Raw genomic sequence first — 19,834 nt, 5'->3', positions numbered from 1 at the left:
AAACTATGTTAACACATTATTTGGGCATTTGTGTGGGAGAGGCAAAATGTATCATCAATAAGCATCTTATTGCTATCCACTTAAGCATGCATCAACTTTCAGTGGCATGACGTTAACAAGAGCTATAAACATTCCTGACCATGTTGACATGATGGCATCATTTGTATCAGATCTGTTAAGAAACATCCCGAAATTGCTTGTTGGATTAGATGCCATTTGGGTTCAAACTCATTGTTTGTTGAAGATCATACCAGGGAACATCTGTAGTATAGTTTTCAGCAGGTGCCCACCAGCCTGGAATGGTACCTGGGTTTAGGAACCTGGAAAGAAATGGTTTTCTGCTGCAGTCTAATGTACTTTACTTCAGTGTTCATTGTGTGTTCAGAGATGTTCTTCAGTACAGCACTGCTGTAACATGTGGCTATTTCACACACTGCTGCCTTTCTGTCGGATTGCACCAGCCTGGTCATTCTACTCTCACCTCTCTCATTAATACACATCCCCCCACAAAAATACCACTAACTAGTTGTTATTTTGTGTCTGCATCCTCTATCTATAGAGTCTGATGTGCATGAAAATCCCAGAAGATCTGCCGTTTTTACTCAAACCCTGTGTGGCACTATAAATCATTCAGTATCAGTCACAGATCACGTTTCTTTCCCATTTTGATTTGAACAACAGAGCATCTTGACATTATCAGCATGCTTTAAAAGTGTACAGATGTAAATATTTAGTGGTCTTTTCGTGGTCTTAACCATTTAAATCACAAATCACTCAGGGAATTAGCAAGAATTGCACAAATACTGTAGATAAAATAACTTAGCATGGAATATCCATCCCTTTTGTTTTCTTTAAAAGTTTGCCATGTTGATAAACTTACAGACAGCTTTTTACAGGAAGAAGAGTATGTGTTGTTTCACTCAATGTTGATGGCTTCAGACAGTTCATGAGTAGTTAAAAAATGTTTCCCAGTTAGTTTAAGTTTAATGTGAGACCAAATATTCACTATAGGGTTCAAATCTGAACTCTGACTAGGCCAAAACATGAGCCTAATGGACTTCTTCTATAGCCACTTCTTGGTTGTCTTTGCAATTTGGGCATCTGATCATTTTTCTTTAGATAAAAACCGTTTCATTTGTGTGAAGCAAGCCATTCTGCATTCTGCCATTCTGCACACCAAAGCATTAAATGACATTTCACAGTAAAGTAGCTCACCAATACGAGCAGCTAAAAAGGCTCCAGACACAATGACTCCTCTTCCTCAATGCTCCACTGTGGTAGAGATGCATTTGTTATATTTCTCGCCAGATTTTCAAAGACAGCACTCTGGAGCATCACCATGCAACTCGTGTTTCATTATGATTCATCATTTCACACACTTGCCATATCCTGCCAAAAACTTAATTCTGTCAAAACTATGTTTTTCTGAGACAGCAATGACTTTTTATGTTTTGGTAATTTTCTTGCTTCCATTTGGATTATGAAATGTTACTGACTAGCACGATCATAAGGTCTTGAACAAACTTCATGTCAATTCTAATTTAGCATTTCCCTTTTTTTAAATTTAGACTTTGGACCCCACTGCATCTTAAAAATAAACAAGAAATATAATTAACTGCTACATACAAAGTTTCCATACAAAATCATAACATGACCATCATTATTTGACCTAACCAACACTGCCATTTATATATAGATATTTGGTAAATGAACTTCCCAGAATATGAATTTCCCCTATTTGCTATATTTTGCAGCTCACCTTGTATTTATCTTAATGCAAATCACTGTTCTATGGCATCCCTCGTGTGTATACATTTTGATCTCAGTCCAGTTTATTGCCGACTCTCAAAATTTATATTTAGCATCACTCTCCTGTCCAAACCAGAAGCTGTGATTTTTGGAGTTCAGCTTTACTTTGCGCTTACATGTTATAATGAGCCTCTACAGCATGACCTACCACATCTGAAACAGCAAAGCACCAGCGTTTGCAGCTGGTTGTGTAGGTCAGTGGCCCACGCTGTAACCGCAGCCATCAGAATAGATAGCTGTGTGATGAGACCAGGACTGTCCACAACTGAAATGCCAACGTGCTTTGAGTGCCAGCAGGAGCCCGCCACAAAACACTACATTAATTCATAAGCCATAGTATAGAGTGACAGCTGCTTAACTATAATACATGGGCTGCTAAGACAGGAAAATTCAATCAGATATAAAATTCAAAATATGTTTATTGGACATGGTACATGAAACGACTCATGTAGACATACAGTTTAAAGTGGAGGAAGATATTTAAATATGTTATATACACTCATAGCATTTTGCAATTTATTAATAACTGAAGTTTTCATTGCATATTCATCATAAGCTTCAAAATTATGTTTTTAACATAATATTCAGATATGTTATTAATTGAATATGAACATGGCAGAACAGTATGGTGATTATGGTGGTTCTTCCAAGTTGAAGTCTGTTTGCACATTTGTCGTATTTGATTCCCTGTTAAACAGCCAAATACCCCCTTACTTACTGAGTGTACGTGTACTTTAAGGCTGATGAGACACATAAGTATATAAGTTAGAGTCCTGTCTATTTTTACTTCCCAATAAACTGGATGAACCCATAAATACAAGACCAAAAAACAGCTCAATGTCTCCCTCTACCGTTTTCATGGTGGAATTATACCTACACAAGTTCAAATCTACAGACTATGGTTCAAATGTTGTTGTTATTTCTATCATGCACCAGTGAATCATCATTATAATGTTATTGTTTTCTGGCTTTTGATACATTTATAATAATTTACATACTCTTGACAAAATTTACTTACTATTTCAAAATTATATGATACATACTTTATCATTGTTACAGCAAGTACCCTAATGTACAGTAAAGACTCTACAAGGATTCAACTCTGTGGTGAACTGGTGTAAAGTTGTAATTTTAACTAAAAAAATGAGTATGTTTAATTATTTAAATATGACATATTTAATCATTTAGGATTATGCACACGGTCACTTATTAAATAAGCATATTTGCGAATGATTATGTGAATTCCTTTGTACAAAAAGTCAAAATTTCTTGCTTTCATTAGGAACCTTTTTCAAATTATGCTGCAAAACACGATCATCAGGTCTTGAGCAAACTTCTTAATTCTGTCAGGCTCAAGTGTATCACAATAATGTATTTATTGATTTGATAGTAGTACCATTATTACATATTTCAATAATTGCATAAAGCTTCATTGGACAAAAAATTATATTTTTTCAAAAACACAAATTTCACAGGTTGTGGCCCTGATCCAGAATTACCTGCTAACATCATTTCACTAATCATATCAACACAAAGAAAAGTGTGAACAAGTACTAGTCAGGAGAAATCACTCCATTATTCTGATTGGATTATAAGAGCAGACGATTGCTATTTAAAAGGAAAGAGGTGCTTCCAATCATTGTGCTCCTGTGTTAGTAATGGTTACCTCAGAAAGACTCAGATTTTTCAAAATTGAATATGCATATTTAATTACCATTGTTACACTAAGTACCATAATCTACACTACAGTCATAAGTATATCAAAGAAGTGCTGCACAGAGTTTCAACTACTAACTTAACCTGTTCTTGCATGGTTGGAGAGTGTAAATCTTTTTCAAATTAGCTTTTTATTGGCTGTGTGATGAATAACCAGAAGATGGCAATCTTATCAAACTTTTGTCCGAACGCAGCTCCACTCCGCTAATAATCATGCAAAGCTTTTTTACGTAAAAACCTTGTGCAAACACATTTTAATGCAGCGAATTTTAATATGCACTAGGGATACAACGAGCAAATAATAAAATATATGAATGCATTTATCAATGCATTTAACGATTAATTAGTCAGGTCTGCACTATGCAGCAGCAAAAAAAAATAATAATAAAAAATCGCTATGCAAAAAAGTTTAAAAAAAGGGGAGGTACCTAATTTGGTGACTCTGATATCTTATGCTGAATCTGCATAAGGGAAAAGAGTGGAATGGCCCTTATGTTCACATCCCTGATGAGTGGTGCCAGGAAATTTCTGCCAATGGCTCTGCAATAATGTTCAAAAAGTAAATAAGACAATGCAATGTACAATTCCCACACAGAGATCTGTTATCATGCATGTTCCTACATAGATTCTAATGGGATGTATGATTAATGTAAGTACAAAGAGTAAAAATCTTTATATGTGTTCATTCCAATTTCCAACCAGCACAGGTAATGATTTCACAGCAGGAAAGCACTGGAAATCTTTCTGAATAGTTGGGAGGGCACGTGGAACAAGGAGCGCCTTATTTATAGAGCATGTCCTACACTGTTCCCCCAATAAACAGCCACAGCATTAGTCAAACGTGCTGCTTTGATTATCGCTTGTGGTGATTTAAGTTTCTTGATAATACTCTTAAAGTGTAACTTTGTCAATTTTCAACCCGCTTAGTATTGTTACAGTGTCGGTAGTATATGCAAATGAACAACGTTAACTCATTTTCCGTGTATACCTGGACTGAGTAATTCATGTTTATTTGTCAGCAAAAGTCCGCCAGTTGATACAAATGTGTCATCTGGCAGACTATTGACAACTCCAGGGACTTACTTATCCCCATCCACAGGTAGTCGGATCGCAGAGGGTTATTAACAGAACAGTGATTGTAACGGTTTATTTAACACTGAAAATTGTATTGTACAATGTCTACTATTTAAACAGCATCATGGTAAAAATGGAACACTATGCAACAGCTTTCTTAGCTGTACCAAAGTCTATAGATATACAAAGACACTGCACTCCTATTACTTATGAATGGGAGAAAGTGTAACACACAATATGGCGGAATACCTTATAATAGCCTTCTGAATAATAGAGCCAATTGTTTATTGGTAAAGTCATTTTGTCACTGCAGCTGCTTTTAGAAGCTCTGGTTCTCATGTAAACCTGAAACTCACGCTTAGGACTGCACATGTGCATTGGCTGGTCTAGCCTGAAAAATACGCTTTTTAACGCTATTTGAGCATAAGAAACAACATTTATGGGTCAGTTAGTGTCAGGTTTTGTTAACATATTTCTGATTTAATGCATGTTTTTTAATTCTGAGTTCAGCAAGCAGTTTTTGAGATTTCAGAATTCCCCCATTTAAATAGATAGGACTTGGTCTTGGATGTCCGGAATAACTATATAGAATAAATAACACATACCCAATTTTCAATGTCAACTGACATGCCATGCCAGTAAAATCTGGCACAGATGGCAGCACGTGTTTTACCAATCCCTGTGTGTCCACCAATGGGCGAGGAATGGAATTCTTCAAAGAGCATCCTGGCTTCCTCTTTGGTTTTTATCACTCTTTTGCTTCCATAAAAAAGCTCTCCATCTACATTAAAGAGAAAACATGACTATGACAGAAGCAAAAGGACATTTGGCATTGTTGGAAAAGAAAATCAAGATGGGAACAAATGAATAATAAAATAAACATAATTGAAATGTAAAGTTAAAATAAATACCCTTTAGGTTGAATTTAAGTGCATATCTTCTAATGTTCTGCCTTTTGGACTTATCATACCCTGATGGGTACGATCCCACTGACAGAAGATTATACAGTGCTTCCCACTTATCTTCCATAGCTGTCAAAAAATGCAAGAAAAAAAAACTAGATTAATCAAACATTATATATACATTTATTATATTTTATAATGTAATAATTTCACAGTTGATCTCCAAATTGATGCAAAAACAATATAGAGTATATATTTTAAATATTTGTTTAATGGCGTATTTTTATGAATGAAAACAGCTGTCACTTTAAGACCTGCCGCTGCTGAGAGAGATGCGATCTCACACGCCTCACACTCTTCAGTGGGCAACCAGTCTTGGGCTACAGGGTGATATGGCTGCTGTGATGCAGCCATTATGAGTACCAAATGCATGGCACAGCTGGTTATACGACAAACATTAAGGTACAAACCTTGATAAACCGACTGCGACTTCTGACCCAAAGACCCATGCAGACTGGGGGACACATGTCCCTCAATAAAAGTAGATATTGCTCAGCTGTCTTTGCTACAGAGGTGGGCACAAATAAATCAAAAACTATTTTGTTACAAAATACAAATAATGGCTCATAAAATGTAACAAAATAAAATACAAAATACTGATGTGAAAAATGTATTTAAATAAAATACAAGTAATTAGTATTTTGAAAATACAAAAATACTCCCACAATAATCTTAAGTCTTTTTTTTTATTACTGAAAGGTCAATAACACAAATAGTAGCAATAACACAAATATGAGACATGTGTAAATTAAAAATGGCGAAGAAGCAAAATAAAAAAGTATGGGCATTTCACTAAACCTCTACAGGGCCTGAAATAGCTCCCTCTGACGTAAATGGCATGTATAGCTAAGTTCACATCAATGGTGTGGTAGGCTGCCCTTAATAGCAAAACGTGTTTGATGTAAGCTACGTAGCCATATTATCAACGTTACTCTACTCGTGCCTTGAAGGACAAGTTCGGTATTTTACACTTAAAGCCCTGTTTTAAGATCGTTTCTGATGAAATAGAATGGTTAAGATTGAAATTTGGACAAATGCTGCTGTCCCGAGAATTTTCGGTTTCTGTTTTAGCAAAAGATGCTTTCCAACAGGTGTTTTACCATTCGTTGTAAAACTGTGGACCTATTTTTCCAAACGCCTCAAAACCGGACATTCTTCCGTTGTTATATAATTAGAGCTTGAATAATAGACACTCCAGCCCAGTTGGTGGCGATAATGCACCTTTGCCAATGGTTGGATAATGTAGCCTACTATACCGCGACTGCATAACTACAGAAATAATACATACAACCCCATTCCCGTTTCCGTCAGCGGAGTAATACCGTACCTCACAGAACATCCAATACAAGTCAATGGAGTTGGACAAAAACTATGATAAAACCTGTTGGAAGGCATCTTTTGCAGCGATTTTTGTGTAAAAATAACAGACCGAGAATTTTCGTCACAAAATCAAAATTCCATTTCAATCATAATATATATGATTAATCATATTAATCATAATATGTGTGGGTTTGTTTAACAAACGCAACTCTAACTGCCCTGACCCCGTGTGCCTTTTCCATAGTAGAATCGCGCTGCGTGCGCAATTACTGAAAAACAATAGGATTGATGATTATTTTGATTTATTTGATGATTAGACATATCAATATTTCTCATCTAATATGTTTAAAAACGTGTAAAAACTTCAGATGGTGAATGTTATATTGTGAACGCTTTACTTGCTTAGCATGGAGATTTCAGTGGAGTTACGACAGACAGACACGCTCTTTCATAATAGGTAGGGCCTATGATGTCCTTTTATGAATGACGACCCTGGAACAAGTTATGTTATATACTTATACTTGTATATACTGTAAGTATATATAAGTAAACTAACCCTGGAACAGGTTATGTTATATACTTATATATAATACTTGTATACTATATATAAAGCAATATTAAGAAAAGGTAAATGATTATATGGTAAATAATTATCATATAGCTATACTCATCTCACACATCCTTGATCTGCATTCAGACAGTTTTTTTTGCAATAAGACTATTTCTATGCTATAATGTATTTTTATGATAAAAAACATTATATGTCTTACATTTCAAGCAATGTGGAAGCAAACTGATAAAACATAAAAAAATACTTTTACAGCCATGTTGTTTGCAAGCACAGATTGATATTTAGTTTAATCAGTCTTTTTGCATAAAACAAACAATATAGTTCTTATTCACAGATTAACGATTATTAAACGAAAACATTGAAAAAATGATTGCGCAACCACAAATAGGTAGCGATATTCAAAAAGTATGGGGGGCGGGGGTGCCTTAACTTTTCCTGACCTAGGTACATACAATAATAAAACTTACCGTTTAATGTTGTCGTTGGTCTTTTCATCCAGGCCATTAGTTTGAGGATGATAAGCTGCTGTCACACTTCTTTTGATGCACAACATTTCACAAAGCCTGTGGTTAAGCTTAAAAAATAAAGGGGAAAAAAATCACCGTGAATAAATGGGTGAAAAGCTCCTTAAAACATACAGTAGTTGAATATATGTACTGTATGTGCAAAAATATAACAACTCTTGAAAATCTAAAAACAAAGACAATGGGTTTCATTCATGAAACATTCGTAAATATACGAGTAAATATGAGAGTGATTTGCACGTAAAGAGACCTTCCCGAAAACTCATCTCCTGATTCACAAATACTTCGGAAACGTCAGATGTGATAGTGAAATGTGTGTGTGTTAATGAATTCCAATCAGTCGTAAATGGGACGCGCGTGCACGTTCATTCTCAATTACCATAAATCCCGCCAATTAAATCCGACTGACAACTATATATGGGCATCATATGACACCAAACGAAGGATTTCAACATGTCTTCTCAAAAGCGAATGAAAAAGAAAAATTTCTCAGATGCAGAAATCGAAGTTTTATTATCAGAAGTTCATTCAAAACTTCAAAAATTCAAAAATTTTATTTTCAAGCGTAGGCTACATAGTGGCGTATCGGGTCCTAAAGAAAAGCAAGCTTGGCAGCATATTACAGATGCAGTTAATGGAGTTTCATCTGTTAATCAAACAGTCTCAGATGTAAAAAGAAAAACCGTATAGTAATTACTATATATAATATTTTTTCAAAATGCTGTGTAAATATGTACCCGATTAAGGGGAATTAAAATGCAGCCTTAGTTATTAATGAGCAAAATGTTCGGATGTTAAACGCACTATTTACGCGTGGCTGGGAGCAGGTGTAGATTTCTTTCTTACCAACTAACATTTGGAAAATACGAACATTTTAATGAATCCGAAAATTTACGCCAGAACCACTTTACACACGATTTACACAAAAATTCGTTCTGCTCGTGTTTCATGAATGAGACCCATTGAGGCTAAACCTAAATCACTTTAATACTGATCATTTTAAATACACTTACATCATTTACAAATTCCCTTCCCTGATCTGAGAGAATTCTCTGGGGACAACCATGCCTATAAATGATGGAACAGAGATGTCTTCCAACTTCAGCTGCTGTCTTGGTTTTTAAAGGAAAAGCCTCAACCCACTTAGAGAAGTAGTCTGTGGCTGTGAGGATGTATTTAAAGCCATCTGCAGTTTCAGGTAATGGTCCAGTTAAATCAATGCCAACAAGCTCCCAAACAGCAGAAACCTATCAAGTCCACCAAATGTAAAGTAAGTTTAGTGTGTATAAAGTAGGTTTAGTATATGTATACTGTATGTTACTGCACTTATTTACCTTGATGCACTGTAAGGTCTGCACAGCAGTCAGAGGCTTTCCAACTTTTTGACATTGATCACATTCCAATACCTTTCAGAAATTGTTGTATATATATATATATATATATACATATTTGTGAGTTGATATATATATATATATATAAATATAAACTAAAATAACTATATAGAATAAATAACACATACCCAATTTTCAATGTCAACTGACATGCCATGCCAGTAAAATCTGGCACAGATGGCAGCACGTGTTTTACCAATCCCTGTGTGTCCACCAATGGGCGAGGAATGGAATTCTTCAAAGAGCATCCTGGCTTCCTCTTTGGTTTTTATCACTCTTTTGCTTCCATAAAAAAGCTCTCCATCTACATTAAAGAGAAAACATGACTATGACAGAAGCAAAAGGACATTTGGCATTGTTGGAAAAGAAAATCAAGATGGGAACAAATGAATAATAAAATAAACATAATTGAAATGTAAAGTTAAAATAAATACCCTTTAGGTTGAATTTAAGTGCATATCTTCTAATGTTCTGCCTTTTGGACTTATCATACCCTGATGGGTACGATCCCACTGACAGAAGATTATACAGTGCTTCCCACTTATCTTCCATAGCTGTCAAAAAATGCAAGAAAAAAAAACTAGATTAATCAAACATTATATATACATTTATTATATTTTATAATGTAATAATTTCACAGTTGATCTCCAAATTGATGCAAAAACAATATAGAGTATATATTTTAAATATTTGTTTAATGGCGTATTTTTATGAATGAAAACAGCTGTCACTTTAAGACCTGCCGCTGCTGAGAGAGATGCGATCTCACACGCCTCACACTCTTTACGATCATTTGATACTTTATTTAATTAATTTAAGACTGATCTTATGAGGACACTCGACAAAACGGACATTTTGACATAATTGTGTGTGTTTATATTTTACACCAAACAATCAAATCATATGCCCCGCCCATATCTAGCCTTATGTTTTCATGAAAAATGCTAATATGATCAATGGTGCTAGCTGGCTTTGTATGAATGTGCCCGTAAACAGTTCTCATTACTGCTATATATCTTTGTATAATAAAAATTAACATAAATAGAGAAAAACTTACCTCAGATGAAGAAGTTCTCACGCAAGTAGTAAAATATTATGGGCGTGTTGTTCAGCGTGACAAAAATGACGCAAAATTGATGTGCGCATGCGCAGTAAGCCTTGGTAGGACAATCTGACGGGTAGGATCATGATGTCTATGGGTAGGATGGAATGTCAGGACACCTGCATTGTGCTAGCTCTTTTTGTTTCCATGGTGACTCGTCCCTCTGTTGAGAACAGACATAGATGTGTGTTAACGTTAACCGACACCATGATCTGGGTTGGCTTGGCTGAACTTAACTTACTAACTTAATCAAGCGTACCTAGAGCAAGCAAGATTTAATTTACTCAACCAATAGTTTTGTGTATGTTTGATGGTAAGATAGCCTTGCTTTCTGGAATTCTCCCCTGTTGTCACAAGGCTCACGTGGTAAGTAAGTTATTAAACTAAGTTTTCTTTCACATATTATTGGCCTTAAACTGACAATACACACAAGGTTAAACCACACAAAGTTCACATAAACAGTCGATTATCTGTGAATGTAAACAACTGGCAACGAATTCACGACGTTATAACGTAACGTTATCTGTGTATTAAAGCGACAGCGGCTTAATGTACAGTACCTGCTGCTGTCTATTCTGTTAATGAGAATAAAAACAGAAAATCACTCACTGCTCTTGCCTGAATAACTTTAGTAGCTTTGAAAATAACCAATTTCTTACCCAAATATACACAACATTGAGATAAACATGGCGGACTTTGTACATCGCGCTCAGGGGAGGAGCTAATGGTTCTGTCGTCAAGCGCGGAATGTTTCAGTGTGACGTCACAGTAGAAAACATAAGAATGTCTTGCTGTTCACTGTCGAGATGGTCTCATGATACTGCGTAAATGGATCACATTCACAAGTGTTAAAAACTTGCGTTTTATGCTCAGATTTTTGCACAGATTTTTATTTATTGGCCACACAGATTGGCACAATGGGGACTTCAGGCAATAGGAAAATGCGGAATAATATCTACACAATAACAAGACAAGTAGGCATGATACTACAACAGATGCCAGAACATAGGAGTCACCAACAAAACTAGCAGGCATGAGACAGATGCCAGAAGAGTCACCAACAGAAGCAAGACAAGCAGGCATGAGTCCACAACAGATGCCAAGAAGTCACCAACAAGTAAGATGTGACAAATAACTAGTTATTATTGTTTTTATATTATTAAGTTATAGGCTAGTTAAAGTTTTGTTAAAGGTAGGCTACACTGTGTAACGTTTTTGTTCAGAATTTGCTAAATTTATATAATGGGTGAGTAACGTTACATCATGAATCCATCTTTCAAAACATGTTTTTGTCTTATCCTGAATCACTGCGATACACCTATAATAAACAAGGCCGTGCACAGACATTTTGTTGGACACAGGTACATGCTCAGGTGGAGGAAAAAATGCCACCCCTCTTATAATTACTTAATTACCGGTAATGTAGGCCTACTGTAAAAAATACATGAAAATTACGTTTTTACATACTGTAGTTACATACTATAGAACACATTTAAATTACTTTCATATTTATTTAATTAAACCGCCTATATAAAGGAATAAGTATGTCATTTGGCATTACAGTGAAATTGGTAAATGAGCAAAATCAATGTTGCGCATTACTGACAGAATTACTATTTATTACTATTATTATACTTCTCTTATTTAGATTACAGTTGCAGCATGAATAATGTTATGAAATTAGTGTTTTAAATGTAAAATTTGAAATTATACTTTTTTATATTGGGTAAAACGTGGCTAAATGTGCTTTTTATCACTCCCATAGTGTATAATTGTAGAACAAAAATTTGTTTTTTATTGAACATTTATAGAGCAACAGATTTCGTGTGAAAATAAATCTGAAAAGTGTTTTGTTAAAAAATCTTACAAATGTATGAGGTGGCAATTGCTGGTTTAACCAGGGGTGATGAGGACCCCAACGCGAAGCGGAGGCTTATTCTCTTATAATAGGCTTATTTTCTCAAAATAAGACTATTTTGAGAGAACCACCGACTGGATGTACATTACAGATACGGTATACAGTCATACATACCACTTATTACACAGAAATAATTATGGGGATAAGATATATTGATTTCAGATACCTGTTTGTATCTCATAATGGCAGCATGCTGCGTTTGTATGAAACAAAAGAGAGTGAGTCCACGATGCTGGATGGCATAATTAAATAACTGTACACAAAATATTGATTCGACTGAGTTTTAATACTTTATTAGCTCACCAAATACAAAACTTCCACGAAGACAAAACATTACTAGCAGGTGTATCGCTGCTGACTTCAGTAACCCGGATGAGTCTGCGTTATCTGTTTTGAACGGTTGTTATCTTGGAATGCCTTATCACTTGTTGGCGCAATTGACCAATCAGAATCAAGTATTCCACAGAGCCGTGTAATAATAAGTGTTTAATATCGGAGTAGCTCAGTACCAGTGTGCTCATATACATAAACAGAGAAGTACTCTACTATGTTCTTCCACAAGACAACATGCAGTTTTGTTTATTAACCACTAGAGCAGCAACATTTACAATAGTGTACCTTTACATTTGAAAACCACATTTATATATAAATATAATGTAAACACAAATAAATTGAATACATTAGCTGCATTTACATGGACCCTAATAATCAGTTTGTAGCTGGACTAAAATGACCACATCAATCGGAATGTATTAGCCAAATCCAATTAAAATTTCATCTGAATTGTAAGGGAAAACTATTCTAATCCATTCGATAGGACATGTAAACACTTGATCGAATTGAAAACTGAAACCGGAAAGTTCTGCACATGTGCAATGATGTAGAAATGGCGTTATGACGCATGATATGTTGCACGGAACATGTTGTTGTTGTTGAATAGTGTCATAAATTGAGTGTCAGCGTCAGTTCTGGCAGGCCAAGTAGTCAAGATGCTGCTAGTCAAGATGCTGCACGGTCTCATCAGCGATCTGCTCAGCTGAGCTGCATCAGCAATTCATCTCCCCTCGTTGCTAATGATTACACTCAAATCAGGGCGCCTTATTTAAACAGATTCAGTTCGCTCCTAACTGCTCACTGCTCCCTCTCTGCAACCCACCACCTCCCCAGCTCCTCCTTGTCGTGTAAAACGTGGCATTTGCTATTCTGTCATCGTTGCTGCTCTGTTCATATGGGGGAATAGTTCTGCTCTCCCAGTGCTAAACTGTGAGCATTCCCTAATGCTGCTGCTGTCCTCTGACTCCCTGCTATTTCATGGTGCTCATGAAAGGTCAGAGGTGTAAGGCCGTCTAACTCGATCCAATGGCGGTATTCGAATTAGCGGTGAAGGTCTTTGCGTATTTGTGGTTAAATGCAATACATTTTCTCATATGTATTAACTCGTTATTTCCTCTGACTCCATAAATGAAAAAAGGCTTTAATGATATCTGTGCATCATTAAATGTGAGCGAATGTTTTACTATTCTTTTAAACTCTTGAATGAAAATAATGTCAAAGTCAATTAGTATAATCAAATATCACAATTTAATGTCAGTTAAATGTATCATTACAATTCCATAATCAATTCCAAGGTAATCAATGCAAAACATCAAATGCTCTAGAACAAAGAGGAAAATACCCGACAAGAAATACGTGAGGCAGAGAGACTCGGCTCTTGACCTCACGGGCTGATCTGGATACAGAAAAGAGCCCTGAGCTCTCGCTGCGTTTCATTATATACCCAGACCTCATTTCAATACTAAACATCATCCACAGTGGAATTTTACCTGTAAGTCACCATTTGCTAGGAGTGGAAAATTAGCATTCAGTCAAATGGTCAGAAGGTGTTAACTCAAAGACACACCCTCCAGTGTGGAAGATATTTCTAAACTTCCTAAGAACTTTATTACCTTTTGGTTTACTTCTTTGGGAATGAGACATTTGTACCAGTCGCACCGAGACATTTCAAATAATACCAAACATGTATAAACCTTGATGATAATCATTCACATTAAACCATTTAGATTCTTGTGTGAGTTTGGGAGATCTCTGCCAGGATGAAGAATGGGGGAGAGAAATGTAGATTAGGATGAGGGAGGTGAGACCTTCGTCTCAATAGTCCATGAGGGGGAGTTCAAATGTTAATTTCCTTTGTTTTCTCAGAGAGTGGCCCTCTCTTAAAGTCCTTCCAGTTTTTCCAGTCTTACAGAGGATTCCCTGAACAGAGCCATACCGCCAAATTTCAATTATCAACTGAAGTACACTTTATTCAATACAAATTTCCTAATCATTTCTATTGTCTTGTGTGTTCTTGACTTAAATGGACCTGACAGAAATGACTGATACCCAGATATAGTTATTTTAATATAAAAAAATATATGGTTAATTGGCCTTTTTGTCATAATGGTTGGTGCAGTACTCTGGGTGGGACTGACCAGTTATGTCCCCAATGAACAGTCTGCTGTAGTCTGCATCCAGGAAACCTGTATCCGTCTTCACAATTAGGGAAAAGCTGCCATTTCAAGTCAGGGAAGTAGGGAAGTTGTGGTGTTGAGCTACAGTATGTGCGGGACGATTAGCAACGGACAAAAGAGCGCACACTGCGCATTGCATGCCTTGGCAAGTTGGAAACATCGGCAGAGCTGGCAGTTCACCCCAAGTAAACACTTGGTGTTAGGACTAGGGTGTGTCCTGTAAGGTGGTAGGTGGGACACAGGCCGCACCCTAGGTTGACAAAAATTACAAACAAAAATTGTAATTAAAAAAGGTGAATAAAATCCGAATTACAGTTAGGTTTGTAATGAATCGCAGTTAAACAAGAGCGCACTCAACGCTCTGGTGCAGTACTCTGGGTGGGACTGACCAGTTCTGTGCGAATAGCACAGTCCTTTGTAGTCTGCATCCAGGAAAACTGTATCTGTCGTCACAATTAGGGAAAAGGTAACATGGGAAGTAGAGACGTTGTGGTGCTGAACTATATGCGTGACAATTAACAATGGACAAAGAGCACACACTGCGCATTGCATGCCTTGGCAAGTTGGAAACATTGGCAGAGCTGATAGTTCACCCCAAGTAAACACTTGCAGTTAGGAGGACTAGGGTGTTTCCTGTAAGGTTGTGGTGGGTGGGATACAGGCCACACCCTAGATTGCTAAAAAATGACAAACAACAATTGTAATTAAAAAAAGGTGATCGCAATTCGAAATATAGTTAAGTTTGTAATGAAACGCAGTCAAACAAGAGCGCACTCAACGTTTTGCCATTCTGGCCAGTTGGATATATAGGCGAAGCTGGCAGTTCACCCCAAGTAAACACTAGGAGTTAGGACTAAGGGTGTGTCCTGAAAGGTAGTGGGTGGGACACAGGCCACACCCTAGACTGCCAATAAACGCCGAACAATTATTAAAAAAAAGGTCATTAAAATCCGAAATATAGTTACGTTTTATAATGAAACAAAGTCAAATACTTTTTCAAATGACAAAGCGCAACTAATACCCAGACATAGGCCTAATTATTTTAAAACGCAAAATCTATGGTTAATTGGCCTTTTTGTCATAATGGTTCCTAGCTCTGGTGCAGTACTCTGGGTGGGACTGACCAGTTATGTGCCCATGGCACAGTCTGCTGTAGTCTGCATCCAGGAAACCTGTATCCGTCTTCACAATTAGGGAAAAGCTGCCATTTCAAGTCAGGGAAGTAGGGAAGTTGTGGTGTTGAGCTACAGTATGTGCGGGACGATTAGCAATGGACAAAGAGCGCACACTGCGCATTGCATGCCTTGGCAAGTTGGAAACATCGGCAGAGCTGGCAGTTCACCCCAAGTAAACACTTGGAGTTAGGACTAGGGTTTGTCCTGTAAGGTTGTGGGTGGGACACAGGCCACACCCTAGGTTGCCAAAAATGACAAACAGAAATTGTAATTAAAAAAGGTCAATAAAATCTGAAATATAGTTACGTTTGTAATGAAATGCAGTTAAACAAGAGCGCACTCAACACTTCGGCATTCTGAGCAGTTGGATATATAGGCGAAGCTGGCAGTTCACCCCAAGTAAACACTTGGAGTTAGGACTAGTGTGTGTCCTGTAAGGTGGTGGGTGGGGCACAGGCCACACCCTAGGTTGCCAAAAATGACAAACAAAAATTGCAATTAAAAAAGGTGAATAAAATCTGAAATATAGTTACGTTTGTAATGAAATGCAGTTAAACAAGAGCGCACTCAATGCTTCGCCGTTCTGGCCAGTTGGATATATAGGCGAAGCTGGCAGTTCACCCCAAGTAAACACTTGCAGTTAGGACTAGGGTGTTTCCTGTAAGGTTGTGGTGGGTGGGATACAGGCCACAACCTAGATTGCTAAAAAATGACAAACAACAATTGTAATTAAAAAAAGGTGAATACAATCCGAAATATAGTTACGTTTGTAATGAAACACAGTCAAACAAGAGCGCCCTCAACTCTTGCCATTCTGGCCAGTTGGATATATAGGCGAAGCTGGCAGTTCACCGATATATAGTTACGTTTTATAATGAAACAAAGTCAAATACTTTTTCAAATGACAAAGCGCAACTAATACCCAGACGAAGGCCTTATTATTTTAAAATACAAAATCTATGGTTAATTGGCCTTTTTGTCATAATGGTTCCTAGCTCTGGTGCAGTACTCTGGGTCGGACTGACCAGGTATGTGCCCATAGCACAGTCTGCTGTAGTCTGCATCCAGAAAACCTGTATCAGTCTTCACAATAAGGGAAGAGCTGCTATTTCAAGTCAGGGAAGTAGGGACGTTGTGGTGTTGAGCTACAGTATGTGCGGGACGATTAGCAACGGACAAAGAGCGCACACTGCGCATTGCATGGTTTGGCCAGTTGGAAACATCGGCAGAGCTGGCAGTTCACCCCAAGTAAACACTTGCAGTTAGGATTAGGGTGTTTCCTGTAAGGTTGTGGTGGGTGGGATACAGGCCACAACCTAGATTGCTAAAAAATTACAAACAAAAATTGTAATTAAAAAAAGGTGAATACAATCCGAAATATAGTTACGTTTGTACTGAAACGCAGTCAAACAAAAGCGCACTCAACGCTTTGCCATTCTGGCCAGTTGGATATATAGGCGAAGCTGGCAGTTCACCCCAAGTAAACACTTGGAGTTAGGAATAGGGTGTGTCCTGTAAGGTGGTGGTGTGTGGGATACAGGCCACACCCTAGATTGCTAAAAAATGACAAACAACAATTGTAATTAAAAAAAGGTGAATACAATCCAAAATATAGTTACGTCTGTAATGAAACGCAGTCAAACAAGAGTGCCCTCAACGCTTTGCCATTCTGGACAGTTGTATAGGCGAAGCTGGCAGTTCACCGCAAGTAAACACTTGGAGTTGGGACTAGGGTGTGTCTTGTAAGGTGGTGGATGGGACACAGGCCACACCCTAGACTGCCAATAAACCCCGAACACTTGTAAAAAAAAAAAAAGATCATTAAAATCCGAAATGTACTTACGTTTTTTAATGAAACAAAGTCAAATACTTTTTCAAATGACAAAGCGCAACTAATACCCAGACGAAGGCCTTATTATTTTAAAATACAAAATCTATGGTTAATTGGCCTTTTTGTCATAATGGTTCCTAGCTCTGGTGCAGTACTCTGGGTCGGACTGACCAGTTATGTGCCCATGGCACAGTCTGCTGTAGTCTGCATCCAGAAAACCTGTATCCGTCTTCACAATAAGGGAAAAGCTGTGAAAAGGAAACTCAACGCTTCGGCATTCTGGGCAGTTGGATATATAGGCGAAGCTGGCAGTTCACCCCAAGTTAACACTTGCCGTTAGGACTAGGGTGTTTCCTGTAAGGTTGTGGTGGGTGGGATACAGGCCACAACCTAGATTGCAAAAAAATGACAAACAACAATTGTAATTAAAAAAAGGTGAATACAATCTGAAATATAGTTACGTTTGTAATGAAACGCAGTCAAACAAGAGCGCACTCAACACTTTGCCATTCTGGCCAGTTGGATGTATAGGCGAAGCTGGCAGTTCACCGATATATAGTAACGTTTTATAATGAAACAAAGTCAAATACTTTTTCAAATGACAAAGCCCAACTAATACCCAGACATAAGCCTAATTATTTTAAAATACAAAATCTATGGTTAATTGGCCTTTTTGTCATAATTGTTCCTTGCTCTGGTGAAGTACTCTGGGTGGGTCTGACCAGTTATTTGCCCATAGCACAGTCTGCTGTAGTCTGCATCCAGAAAACCTCTATCCGTCTTCACAATAAGGGAAAAGCTGCCATTTCAAGTCAGGGAAGTAGGGAAGTTGTGGTGTTGAGCTACAGTATGTGCGGGACGATTAGCAATGGACAAAGAGCGCACACTGCACATTGCATGCCTTGGCAAGTTGGAAACATCGGCAGAGCTGGCAGTTCACCCCAAGTAAACACTTGGAGTTAGGACTAGGGTGTTCTGTAAGGTGGTGGGTGGGACACAGGCCACACCCACTGGTGCTGGTTGAGGAGAGAACCCCTGATATGATTGTAAAGCGCTTTGGGTGTACATTAGTACATATGAAAGCGCTATATAAATGCCTCATTCATTCATTCACCCTAGACTCTCAATAAACGCAAAACAATTATTTAAAAAAAGTTCAATAAAATCCGAAGTATAGTTACCTTTTATAATGAAACAAAGACAAATACTTTTTCAAATGACAAAGCGCAACTAATACCCAGATATAATTGTTTTAAAATACAAAATTTATGGTTAATTTGCCTTTTTTGTCATAATGGTTCCTAGCTCTGATGCAGCACTCTGGGTGGGACTGAACAGTTCTGTGCCCATAGCACAGTCCTTTGTATGTATGCATCCAGGAAAACTGTATCCGTCTTCACAAATAGGGAAAAGGTAACATTTCAGGTCAGGGAAGTAGGGACGTTGTGGTGCTGAACTATGTGGGTGACAATTAACAATAGACAAAGAGCGCACACTGCGCATTGCATGCCTTGGCAAGTTGGAAACATCGGCAGAGTTGGCAGCTCACCCAAGTAAACACTTGCATTTAGGACTAGGGGGTTTCCTGTAAGGTTGTGGTGGGTGGGACACAGGCCACACCCTAGATTGCTAAAAAATGACAAAGAACAATTGTAATTAAAAAAAGGTGAATAAAATCCGAAATATAGTTATGTTTGTAATGAAACACAGTCAAACAAGAGCGCACTCAACGCTTTGCCATTCTGGCCAGTTGGATATATAGGCGAAGCTGGCAGTTCACCCCAAGTAAACACTTGGAGTTAGGACTAGGGTGTGTCTTGTAAGGTGGTGGGTGGGACACAGGCCACACCCTAGACTGCCAATAAACGCCGAACAATTATTAAAAAAAACGGTTATTAAAATCCGAAATATAGTTACGTTTTATAATGAAC

General features: G+C 37.4%; 1 long non-coding RNA gene across 1 annotated transcript; it reads right to left on the bottom strand.

Annotated features, from left to right (window-relative positions):
• Positions 1-7,919: 7,919 nt before the first annotated feature.
• Positions 7,920-9,941, bottom strand: LOC143751489 (uncharacterized). The gene is made up of 5 exons (XR_013207249.1): positions 9,802-9,941; positions 9,496-9,671; positions 9,311-9,382; positions 8,990-9,223; positions 7,920-8,026 (listed from the first exon to the last, which is right to left on the bottom strand). It is a non-coding gene; the product is annotated as an uncharacterized LOC143751489 (long non-coding RNA).
• Positions 9,942-19,834: the final 9,893 nt, after the last annotated feature.

The sequence above is a fragment of the Siphateles boraxobius genome, unplaced genomic scaffold (genome assembly GCF_051911475.1).
Source record: "Siphateles boraxobius isolate OS27281-9 unplaced genomic scaffold, OSU_SipBor_1 26, whole genome shotgun sequence".
Classification (NCBI taxonomy): Eukaryota; Metazoa; Chordata; class Actinopteri; order Cypriniformes; family Leuciscidae; genus Siphateles; species Siphateles boraxobius.
This window is presented reverse-complemented; position numbering and strand designations above follow the sequence as displayed.